We start from the raw sequence: 11,616 nt of genomic DNA, 5'->3' as shown, positions 1-11,616 counted from the left end.
TCTCCTCGGCGCTCCTGGCGGCATCAGGAACTTTACCATGAGAAGGCGCTTCTAGAAGGAGGTTAAAATGGAAAATCCCGCCAGACAGTGCACCAAAGGCTGTCCCGCCCTGAAATGCAATCAGAGCTGGGTTTTCCCAATCCACAGGTAAAACTAATATAATGGATGTATAGAATTTAGAACTACTTCCGGTTTTTTCCCTGGGGAAAATATTCACAAAACATTTCTGGTCTGCAATCAGGTTAAAAGACATAGTGTGCCATTTGGCATCAGACAGGTAGAGGCCTGACTCTGGCAGGATTAGCTACCACTAGCTGTGAGACTTTATGTATTTATTAGAGCCAGGGTCTTGCTCTGTCACCCAGGTTTCAGTGCAGTGGCAGGATCATAGCTCACTGCATCCTTGAACTCTGCACTCTGGTGAGCCTCCTGCCTCAGCCTCCTGAGTCGCTGAGACTACAGGGGGCTACCACATCTGGCTAATTTAAATAATTTTTTATCTCGCTATGTTGCCCAGGTTGTCCAGCTTTCTTTTGACAGCTGTATGACTTTAAGGAAAAGATTTGCGTTGCCTTAGCCTCGATGTTCTTAGGCAGTGGTCCTAAGGAGCGTAGGAAGCAGTGCTTCTAAAGGCAAAAAATAGGCCAGGTAGTGATGCAGGGCAGGGGAGGAGGCAGGTGGCTATAGCCATGCAGGGGTTCACATTCATCCCCCTGTCTCCTACCAGGCACCCATGGACTTGGAGAACTGGTCGGGGACACCCTGTACCTGAGGTCTTGCAGGATCCATAGCATTGTGCCCATCTTCTGCTTTCTGTGCCAAGGGAGTGCCCCAGAGCTGAACCTGCTGCACGGTGGCCTGGGGCCCCAGGTACCACTGGAAGGACACTGGGTCCAGGCTTACAGGGAGGGGCTCCAGGAGACAACAGCCATGGGAGTGCCCCTGAGTCTGTCCCCTATACTCCCCAGCTTCTGCCTGTGCCAGGCATGCCCTACCCTCGACATCTGAGAGAGAGATGGGCTTGATGCTATGACAGATGGCATGAAGGGTTGGGGAGCCTTCAGGCTTCTAACCCTCTGGGGGCTCTGGGAGAGGTAGGGGTGGGGGAGACCTAGGTGGGGCCTAAAAGGAGAAGCATGTTTCCCTTAAGCAGGTGGAAAGGGGGGTATTTTCCAGTGGGGGATGTGGAGCGGGCTGAGCCCTGGAGCATGAGCCAGGATAGTGGCCAGTGTGTTTGCTCTGTCTGTCCCAGGGCGCCAGGCTCTGGCTTCCTCACTGAGCTCCAATCCATATGTCAAGTGGCTGAACTTTTGGGACAGTGGGCTCTATGGGGCAGGTACAGAGGCCCTGGCAGTTGCCCTGAGCAAAAGCAGCAGCATCTGCGGTAGGTGCTGGGTCTGGGGCAGGTGGGCAGGCGTGAGTCCTCCCTTTCCTCAGGGATGTGCCTCCACCCCCGAAAGCTGGGCCATGTCACCTGGGTCCTGCTGGTGTTGCTGGTGGATAGTGGAGGGGCCTCATCCCAGGAGGGGGTATGTGGGGTGGAGTTCGACCCTCTGCTGTGCAGCCAATGCTGGATACAAGTCCCTTCCTCATCCACCCCACCCCACCACTCTCCTTCCTTGCTGGCTGGCACCCATTCTCCTGCCCTGCCCTGCACATGGGAGACTCCCAGTGCCTGAATGCAGGGTGGAAAATCCTGCAACACGGAGAGTTGGGGGCGGGGAAGTTCAAGAAAGGGGTGGGCAAGGTGGGAGTTCATTGAACTTGAATCCAAATGCTGGCTCTGCCACTGAGAAAACGGGGTGACCTATGAAAGCAGCTTAGTTTCCAGTCTGTGAAATGGCCCCCACAAGACCTCATAGGCTTGGGGCTGTGGTGAGCATGAAGTGAAATGCACTCCTGAAGTGATCAGCAGAGTGTGTGACCCATGTAAGTGCTCCATGCACAGCCACCTGGGCTATTATTGCCAATCCTGGCAATGGGGCAGTGAGGGCTTCTGAAGTGGGTGGTGATATCACTGCCAGACATAATCATCGATGGGGTGGCTGCCCCCCACCACAGCAGTCTCTACAGTACCAGGAGGTAGGTGGTTGTAACCGCTTGACACAGAAGCTGGTGGGCACACAGGGAGGGGGAGGTCAGGAGCAGAGGGGACCCAGCCATTGGGAGCCAGAGCCACCATGCAACCCCAGGACAGTTAACCTGTAAGGCCCCTTCCTCAGCCTCAGACCTGGAGGTTTGGGGGATGGCAGAAGAGGGGGGAGGGGGGGTGGTACCTGGCTTTGCATCCCACTGGCTGAGGAGTGGCTCCGTCCCCCAGATGTGGACCTGTTGGAGAACCAGCTGGGAGTGGCAGGAGCCCAGGCCCTCTGTGCCGCCCTTACTGTGAACCAGGCCGTGAGGAAGATGCAGCTGTCAGGGAATGGCCTGGAGGAGCAGGCGGCCCAGCACCTTGATGAACTCCTGCTGGCCCACACAGACCTGAAGTCCCTGGACCTGAGCTACAACCAGCTGAATGACCAAGCAGGTAACGCCTGCACAGGGCACCATGGCCATGAAAGCTCAGCTTCCTGGGGCAGGGGTGGGTGGGGGTTAGCAGGACCGTGCTGCACATCGCCAGGGAGCATGTGCTCTGGCTCCTGCTCCCCACACCCCACCTTGCCCCACTCCTCTTCCACTCCAGCCACACGGAACTCTTCATTCCTTCCACAAATATCTCATTGCGCGCTGCTGTATGTGCTGGGCACTGACTTAGCCACCAGGGATCCACCTTGAACAAAACCAAGTTCCTGACCTCAAGGAACAATGTTAACAACATCATTCTGAGTAATTATTGGCACTGCAAAAGAAACAAATAGTTTATGCTTCTAGAGAAGAATGGGGACCCCCTGCTTTAAAGAGGTGGCTGGGGAGGCCCCTGTGAGGTGACATTTAAGCTGAAATGTGCAGAGTGGGAAGGAGTCAGCCATGGCAAGATCAGAGGGAGAGCATTTCAAGCAGAGGAACAGTGAGCATGTGGGCCTGTTTCCCAGACTGGCAGACAGCAGTGTGCCTAGGCTAGGGAGCCAGGGAAGCGTGGCCAGGCTGTGGGGTGGAGAGGGCAGAGGGCTGCAGGGCTGTAGGCCGTGGCAAAAAGGGTATAGATTTTGTTCCAGGTGAGGTAGAAGACATGGTTGGGATTCCTTGGTCTCATCACTCTCATGCCCCTGAGTGTTTGCTTTGCCAGGAATTTGCACTTCTACCTGCCTCTCCTCAAATGGTCCAATAATAGTAACAATCACTTGGGACCCTGGGTTAGGCATGCAGATGTTGACCCTGGACCTGCTGAACCAAACTCTTAGGGGAATGCCGGTGAATCTGCATTTTAATGGATGCCCCAGGAAGGCTCTTTTCTGCAGCGTTTCAGAAGCTCTCATCTGGCTCAAGCAGCTTAGAGGGAGTGGGGTGGCACCAGACTTGGCCTTTGAGAATTGGCCCTGGAGTGTAACTGCCAGAGAAGCAGTTTGTCTTCTAAAAAAATTACTACTGGGAGTCAGTGAAATTAAAAGACAGGCTTATTTCAGACTTTGACAAACTGAATATAGGTGTCTCTTTGGACCTGCACAGTAAAAGGGCAAGTGCCAGAGAGGCAGCCGGGATGGAGGGCCTGGAAGCTAAGGTGCTATGAAGGTTTCACAAACAGACACATGTACATGAGGGAGGTGGGTGGGGACTGGAAATCGACAGGCCCAGCAAGGCCATTTTTTTTCTCCAAGAGATCTGTGGGAGGGCCCGACTCCCTTGAGAGGTGAAGGAGCTTGGATCTGTGCCTCCCCACTTGATCCATGGCGATGGTAGCACCTACCGCATAGGACGGCTGCAAGGGTCACACAGAACAAGCATTGGCAGTTGCAGGGGTGTGTGGAAGAAAGAATCTTCCTGCCCTTGAGCTGTTCAGCAAAAACAGGGCCTCCCCACAAAGTGGGGGATTACTGTCTGACCCTGCCAGCCCTAGAAGTGTCTGAGTAAAGAGGAAAGCACATGTATTTGAGTACCTGTATTATCAAATCCAGTGCTGGGCGCTGAGTCTAGTTCTCAGGTAGATAGGGGGCAATGCCCTGAGTCCTTGCTTCTGTGCAGGGAGCTCTCCATGGTGCTAAACAAGAGTGTCTGTAGCCACGGGTGCCAGTCCAGCAGGCTGGCTGAGCGCTCTGGTTAGTCCATCCATTTTTCTTCTGTATATTTCTTCAAACCAGCCTTCCTAGACCTCTGCAACGTCTTACTATGAAGTGTGCGTGGTGATTTGTGCATAGATCTGTATTGTCTGCTTTTCTCTGCTTCAAAGTGTGATGCGTGTTCATTATGGATGGTCTGAATCCGTAGCAACTCTCAGAGGCAAAGAGAAGTGGCCCCGGCTTGGTGGAGGTTGGTGGTGTGGCTCCCACGGGCATTGGCTCACGTTGTCTGGTTTCTCTCAGGCGGATCTGTGCATGGGACTGCAGGGCTTCCTCATCTTCCACAGCTTTGGGGGCAGCACTGGCTCTGGGTTCATGTCTCTGCTCATGAAGCAGCTCTTGGTGGACTACGGGAAGAAGTCCAAGCTGGAGTTTGCCATTTGCCCAGCCCCCCAGGTCTCCATCGCCATGACGGAGCCCTACAACTCCATCCTGACCACCTACACGACCCTGGAACATTCTGACTGTGCCTTCATAGTCGACAGCAAAGCCACCTATGACATGTCAGCACAACCTGGACATCGAGTGTCCCACGTACACCAACCTCAGTCGTCTGGGCAGATCGTGTCCTCCATCACGGCCTCCCTGTGATTCAATGGGGCCCTGAATGTGTACTTGACAGAATTCTAAACCAATCTGGTGCTGTACCCCCACATCCACCTCCCCCTGGCCACCTACACCCTGGTCATCTCAGCCAAGAAGGCCTACCACGAGCAGCTGTCCGTGGCCAAGATCGCCAGTGCCCGCTTCGAGCCAGCCAATCAGATGGTCACGTGTGACCCTCACCACGGCAAGTACATGGCCTGCTGCATGTTGTACAGAGGGGATGTGGTCCTGAAAGATGTCAGTGTGGCTGTCGCCACCATCAAGAGCAAGCACACCAACCAGTTTGTGGACTGGTGTCCGGTTGGATTTAAGGTAGGACTGGGTGATGTGGAGTCCCTGTGCCATCAGGAAGCAGCAGACCTGCAGAATAATGCTGCCCCTGAAGGCCCGCATCCTTTATGGAGACAACCCCTTTTCACGTCAGCTAGGTTGCAAGGATAATAATTTTAGTAATTTATTTCCTACCGCCTTATACTTTACCAAATACTTTATGTTCCCTCATACCTTAACCACTACCCTTTAAAGTTCATGGGGCAATATTACCAGCATCTTACACTTTAGAAAACAGAGGCTGAGGCTGGGCGCGGTGGATCATGCCTGTAATCCCAGCACTTTGGGAGGCCAAGGCAGGCAGATTACGAGGTCAGGAGATCGAGACCATCCTGGCTAACACGGTGAAACCCCGGCTCTACTAAAAAATACAAAAAATTAGCCGGGTGTGGTGGCAGACACCTGTGGTCCCAGCTATTCGGGAGGCTGAGGCAGGAGGATGGCGTGAACCCGGGAGGCAGAGCTTGCAGTGAGTCAAGATCGCACCACTGCACTCCAGCCTGGGCAACAGAGCGAGACTACATCTCAAAAAAAAAAAAAAGAAAGAAAGAAAAAGAAAAAAGAAAACAAAGGCTGAGATAGCTTTAGGTGTCTGAAGCCTCACAGGCAGCAAGTGATGCAGAGAGAAATCAGAGATTATCTGACTGCAGGTCCTGGTCTGTCCTCCACATTCCTCCACTGCTCACTTTAGTAATTTGTCAGGTTCTATGTTATCATTTTTTGTGTTATAAATAGTGGTTTTTACACTTTACATCATCTTGGTCACCTGTCGTCACTGAATTTTGGGCAACACTAATATTTCTGTAAAGATTTTTAAATATATTGGGCAGTGTTTACTGTGAAGACCAAAGGCAGGTCTTTGCCCTTTCTCCAAACCAAGCAGAGACCTCTGCCTCACACACAATCAGACTGATGATTTGGTGCTCCTTTAGCTATGCTTACAGTCAATTGTCTACCAAAAGAAAAGTACCATGTATTTGGAAGCCAAATAACAGAATGTCAGGCTCGAAGATCTGTTGTGATGACTAGGCTAAATGCCTCTCCACACCTGTGTTGGTCAACTTTGTGCCCTATGGTTAGTTAAGAGCCCTTGTCTACAGTGGTTTCCCACATTAGGCAAAGCTATAGATCCCACATTTATAAGTCTCAATGAGTTCTGAAGGTGTTTGAGGAGTTGCAAGTTCCAGGATCATTCCAGATTGAAATGATATGAGAAAGTCACAGGTATGTGTCTTCTTTTTCCCATGTGGAATGGCCATAACTTGCCTCTGAACCCACACAACTTCTTGAATCTGTCTGGCCCTCAGCCACTTTAGAACACCTTGACACAGATCATCTCTCTTTTTCATCTCACGTTGATGCAAATCATCTTTAAGTTAACAGATTTAAAGTGATTCATAGAACAGGGCAAAATCGGCCAGGCTCAGTGACACATGCCTGTAGTCCCAGCACTTTGAGAAGCCCAGGTGGGAAGATTGCTTGAACCCAGGAGTTCAAGACCAGCCTGGGCAACATAGTGCGACCCTGTCTCTACAAAAGATATAAAAATTATCCGGGTGTGGTTGTGCATGCCTGCAGTCATAGCTAATGGGGAGGCGGAGGTGGGAGGATCGCTTGAGACAGGGAGGCAGAGATTGCAATGAGCCAAGATCACCACTGTACTCCAACCTGGGCAACAGAGCGTGACTGTCTCAAAAAAAAAAAAAGGAAAAAGAAGGGTAAAATCTACAACAGTTACACCAACCTGGAATGTTCATTACATGTTACATAGGAGGATTACAGACCTTAGATGTTAGATGTTACAGGTAGGTGAAACCCTCCATTCTGTGTCTAATTATTAAGCCTCTCAACTTGAGTAGAGGAATTTTTCTTTCAATTGGTGTTACATTTGGAAGGTGAAGACATCCTTAGCTGGCAGGCACTGTGGGAGATGTTATGCTGTGCAGAGGTTTCCTGTTGTAACTAAGTCTTGTGAGACAGTAGGGAGGCTAGTCTGTGGGGAGATAAAGTCACAGCCTCTCCTCCCCCCAGAAGATAGTCCAGCCTCAGATGGACCTTGTTGAATTCTCTTTGCTCTAAGTTCCTTTTTGTCAGTCTTAGTGTGATTTACCATACATTCTTGTTTGTTTGTTTGTTTGTTTGTTTTGAGACAGAGTTTCACTCTTGTCACTCAGGCTGGAGTGCCGTGATGTGATCTCGGCTCACTGCAGCCTCTGCCTCCCCGGTTCAAGCAATTCTCCTGACTCAGCCTCCTGAGTAGCTGGGATTACAGGTGCCCGCCACCATGCCTGGCTAATTTTTTTTTTTTTTTTGAGACAGAGTCTTGCTCTGTCGCCCAGGCTGGAGTGCAGTGGCACGATCTCAGCTCACTGCAAGCTCCGCCTCCCGGGTTCACGCTCCTGCTTCAGCCTCCCGAGTAGCTGGGACTACAGGTGCCCGCCATCACGCCTGGCTAACGTTTTTTGTTTTTTTTTTTTTTAATTTTTTAGTAGAGCCGGGGTTTCACCGTGTTAGCCAGGATGGTCTTGATCTCCTGACCTAGTGATCCACCCGCCTCGGCCTCCCAAAGTGCTGGGATTACAGGCATGAGCCACCACGCCCGACCAATTTTTTGTATTTTTAGTAGAGATGAGGTTTCACCGTGTTGGGCAGGCTGGTCTTGAACTCCTGACCTCAGGTGATCCACCCGCCTTGGCCTCCCAAAGTGCTGGGATTACAGGTGTGAGCCACCGCATCCAGCCAACCATACATTCTTTAACAACCATTTGCTTTTTGTTTGTTTGTTTGTTTGAGATGGAGTCTCGCCCTGTCACCCAGGCTGGAGTACAATGGAACACACTGCAACCTCTGCCTCCCAGGTTCAAGCAATTCTCCTGTCTCAGCCTCTCAAGCAGCTGGAATTACAGGCATGTGCCACCACGCCTGGCTAATTTTTGTATTTTTGGTAGAGACAGGGTTTCACCATGTTGGCTAAGCTGGTCTCGAGCTCCTGAACTCAAGTGATCCAACCGCCTTGGCCTCCCGAAGTGCTGGAATCACAGGCGTGAGTCACTGCACCCAGCTTCGGATATGCTATTTTCGAAGAGTCTTTTCCATGCTTAAAAACATTTGGGGGCTGGGCCGAGTGGCTCATGCCTGTAATCCCAACACTTTGGGAGGCTGAGGTCGGTGGATCGCCTGAGCTCAGGAGTTCGAGACCAGCCTAGGCAACATGGTGAAACCTCATCTCTACCAAAAATACAAAAAATTAGCCGGGCATGATGCCACGCACTTATAGCTACTTGGAAGGCTGAGGTGGGAGGATCACTTGAGCCTAGGAGGCGGAGGTTGCAGTGAGCCAAGATCGCACTACTGCACTCCAGGCTGGGTGACCAAGTGAGACCCTCTCTCACCAAAAAAAAAAAAAAAAAAAAAAGCTTGAGTCCAGGAGTTCAGGATCCATTGGGGGAACATGGTGAAACCCCATCTCTACACAAAATACAAAAAATTAGCCGGGTGTGATGGCACACACCTATAGTTCCAGCTACTTGGGAGGCTGAGGTAGGAGGATCACCTGAGCCTGGGAGGGGCAGATGTTGCAGTGAGCCATGATTGCGCCACTGCACTCCAGCCTGGGTGACAGAACAAGACCCTTAGAAAAAAAAAATACGAACATTTGGGTTTTTTATTATAAAAGTACTTATGTTGGCCAGGCACAGTGTCTCACACCTGTAATCCATTGGGCGGATGGCTTGGGCCCAGGACTTTGAGACCAGCCTGGGCAACCAACGTGGCAAAACCCTGTCTCTACAAAAAATAAAAAATTAGCTGGGCATGGTGGCACATTTCCTGTAGTGCTAGCTACTCAGGAGGCTGACAGGAGGACTGCTTAAGCCCAGGAGATTGACGCTGCAGTGAGCCAAGATGGCACCATTGTACTTCACTCTAACCTGGGCGACAGAGCAAAACCCATCTCAAAAAAAAAAAAAAAAAAAGCTGGGTGCGGTCAGTGGCTCACGCCTATAATCCCAGCATTTTGGGAGGCCAAGGTAGGCAGATCACCGGAGGTCAGGAGTTCAAGACCAGCCTGGCCAACATGGTGAAACCCTATCTCTACTAAAAATACAAAAATTAGTCAGGCATGGTGGCGGTTGCCTGTAATTCCAGCTACTCTGGAGGCTGAGGCAGGAGAATTGCTTGAACCCAGGAGGTGGAGGTTGCAGTGAGCCGAGATTGTGCCACTGCACTCCAGCCTGAATGACAGAGCAAGACTCCATCTCAAAAAAAAAAAAAAAACTTGATATGGGCCGGGCGCGGTGGCTCACACCTGTAATCCCAATACTTTGGGAGGCTGATGCAGGCGGATCACTTGAAGCGGGAAAATCGCTTGAACCCGGGAGGCAGAGGTTGCAGTGAGCCAAGATCACACCACTGCACTCAAGGCTGGGTGACAGAGTAAGACCCTGTCTCAAAAACAAAACAAAACCTGATATGTGGCAAAATACTAAAAGAATGCAGAAGACTGAAAAGCTGAAGTCCTCTTCTTCCCCAGAGCTGCTTCTGTCCTTTGAAAAACATTCTGTACATATTCAAGGCATATTAATCTCGTTATACAGGTGATGTTGACAGTGGCCAGCAGATATGTATGTCCCTTTCCTGTAGGTGACAGACCCAATCGCTGCACACAGGTGGTCACAGTAAACAGAAAGCTGGCAGCACTCCCACTTGGAAGGGCTGACTGGCTTGGCCTTAGAGTTGTGGGAGGACACTCCCTGATCAGGGTACGAACCCTTCTCTCTGCCCCTTCCAACTCCTGTGGAGTCTGTCTGTATCTAGTTGGTGCTAACTGCTACGTGCTTGGCAGGGCAAGGCAGGGTCACCACCTCAGCAGGCGTTTGTCCTCCTCCGGCATGATGCTAACCTAGCTGCCCAAGGCTCTAGCCTGTGTATGTTATTACATAGATTTTTTTACACATAAATACATAGACTTCAACTCACTTTTCTTTTTACAAAGTATACAATATACCTTGGATGTATTTATATCCCAAGACAGGGTTCTCATTCTTTTTCATGTGTTTTACTGTATGGGTAATATGGGTAATAATTTTTTTTTTTTTCTGAGACAGAGTCTCGCTCTGTAGCCCAGGCTGGAGTGCAGTGGCGAAATCTCAGCTCACTGAAATCTCCGTCTTCCGGGCTCCATCTTACATGCCCATAATCCCAGCTACTCAGGACGCTGAGGTAGGAGAATTGCTTGAACCTGGGAGACAGAGGTTGCAGTGAGCCGAGATTGCACCACTGCACTCCAGCCTGGGCAACAGAGCTAGACCCTGTCTCAACAACAACAACAACAACAAAGAAGGAGAAGGAGGAAGGAGAAGAAAAGAAAAAAAAAGTCGTCAAAGGATATTAATTGTCGATAGATAACAGATAATGCCAAAAAATATAGAAGCAATTCTTAAAACAGTGTTGGAACTGGTCCACAGCTCTAATTTTTAATGAGCTCCCATTTCTGAGGCCAATATAAACTTCATTCTATGCTGCCCATCTCTGAGAGGTGGGCATTAACTACCAGCCCCCCACAGTGGTCCCTGTGGGAGACCTGGCCAAAGTGCAGCGGGCGGTGTGCGTGCTGAGCAACACCACGGCCATCACGGAGGCCTGGGCCTGCCTGGACCATAAGTTCGGCCAAGTGCGCCTTAGTGCACTGGTACGTGGGGGAGGGCATGGCAGTGGGGTAATTCTCCGAGGCCCGCGAGGATCTGGCAGCTCTGGAGGATTATGAAGATGTGGGCATGGATTCCGTGGAAGCTGAGGCTGAAGAAGGCGAAGAATAGTGAGGGGAGGGTGCGGCAGGCAACCATCCCTCTGTATTCCCCACCATAACGCTAGGAGAGCTAATTACTTATTAAAATTTGTGTTGCAAATTAGCCGGGCGTGGTGGTGGGCGCTTGTAGTCCCAGCTACTGGGGAGGGTGAGGCAGCCGAATGGCGTGAACCCGGGAGGCGGAGCTTGCAGTGAGCCGAGATCGCGCCACTGCACTCCAGCCTGGGCGACAGAGCGAGACTCCGGTCTCAAAAAAATAATAAAAAAATAAAAAATAAAATTTATGTATTGCGATATTGTCTTTCTCCTGTGTTGTACTTTGAGAGATTCCTCCTCCAGATAACCCTCCCTGAAGTCCACCTCCCCAGTACGAGAGTGAGTGCGGGCTCTGGTTTTTGTCGGGTTCTTCCGTGCAAGCGTCCCAGGCCCCGTTTTCTTTCTTCAGTCAGAGGTCATTCCGAGGCGAGCTGTCGCCCCTGCGGCTTTCGAGGCTCCCAGGACACTGCCGCTTTCCGCTCCCGGGCCGACCCGTACGCTGGGGCCGCTCCATCGTGCCGGGGTGTTTACGGAGAAAAGTGAGCCCTGAACGGACGAAGGAGAAGCCCACGTGGGCGACAATACTGGTAGTCCAGGGAGCTGGGACGACGCGGGCGCGACAGA

The 11,616-nt window shown here is 51.2% G+C and overlaps 1 pseudogene; it reads left to right on the top strand.

The window, feature by feature from the left end:
• Positions 1 to 2,545: 2,545 nt before the first annotated feature.
• LOC129529583 (tubulin alpha-8 chain-like) lies at positions 2,546 to 11,186 on the top strand (annotated as a pseudogene).
• The last annotated feature ends 430 nt before the right edge of the window (positions 11,187 to 11,616 follow it).

The sequence above is a fragment of the Gorilla gorilla genome, chromosome 23 (genome assembly GCF_029281585.2).
Source record: "Gorilla gorilla gorilla isolate KB3781 chromosome 23, NHGRI_mGorGor1-v2.1_pri, whole genome shotgun sequence".
NCBI lineage: Eukaryota > Metazoa > Chordata > Mammalia > Primates > Hominidae > Gorilla > Gorilla gorilla.
The sequence above is the reverse complement of the archived record's forward strand: the minus strand, read 5'-3'. Positions and strand labels throughout refer to the sequence as shown.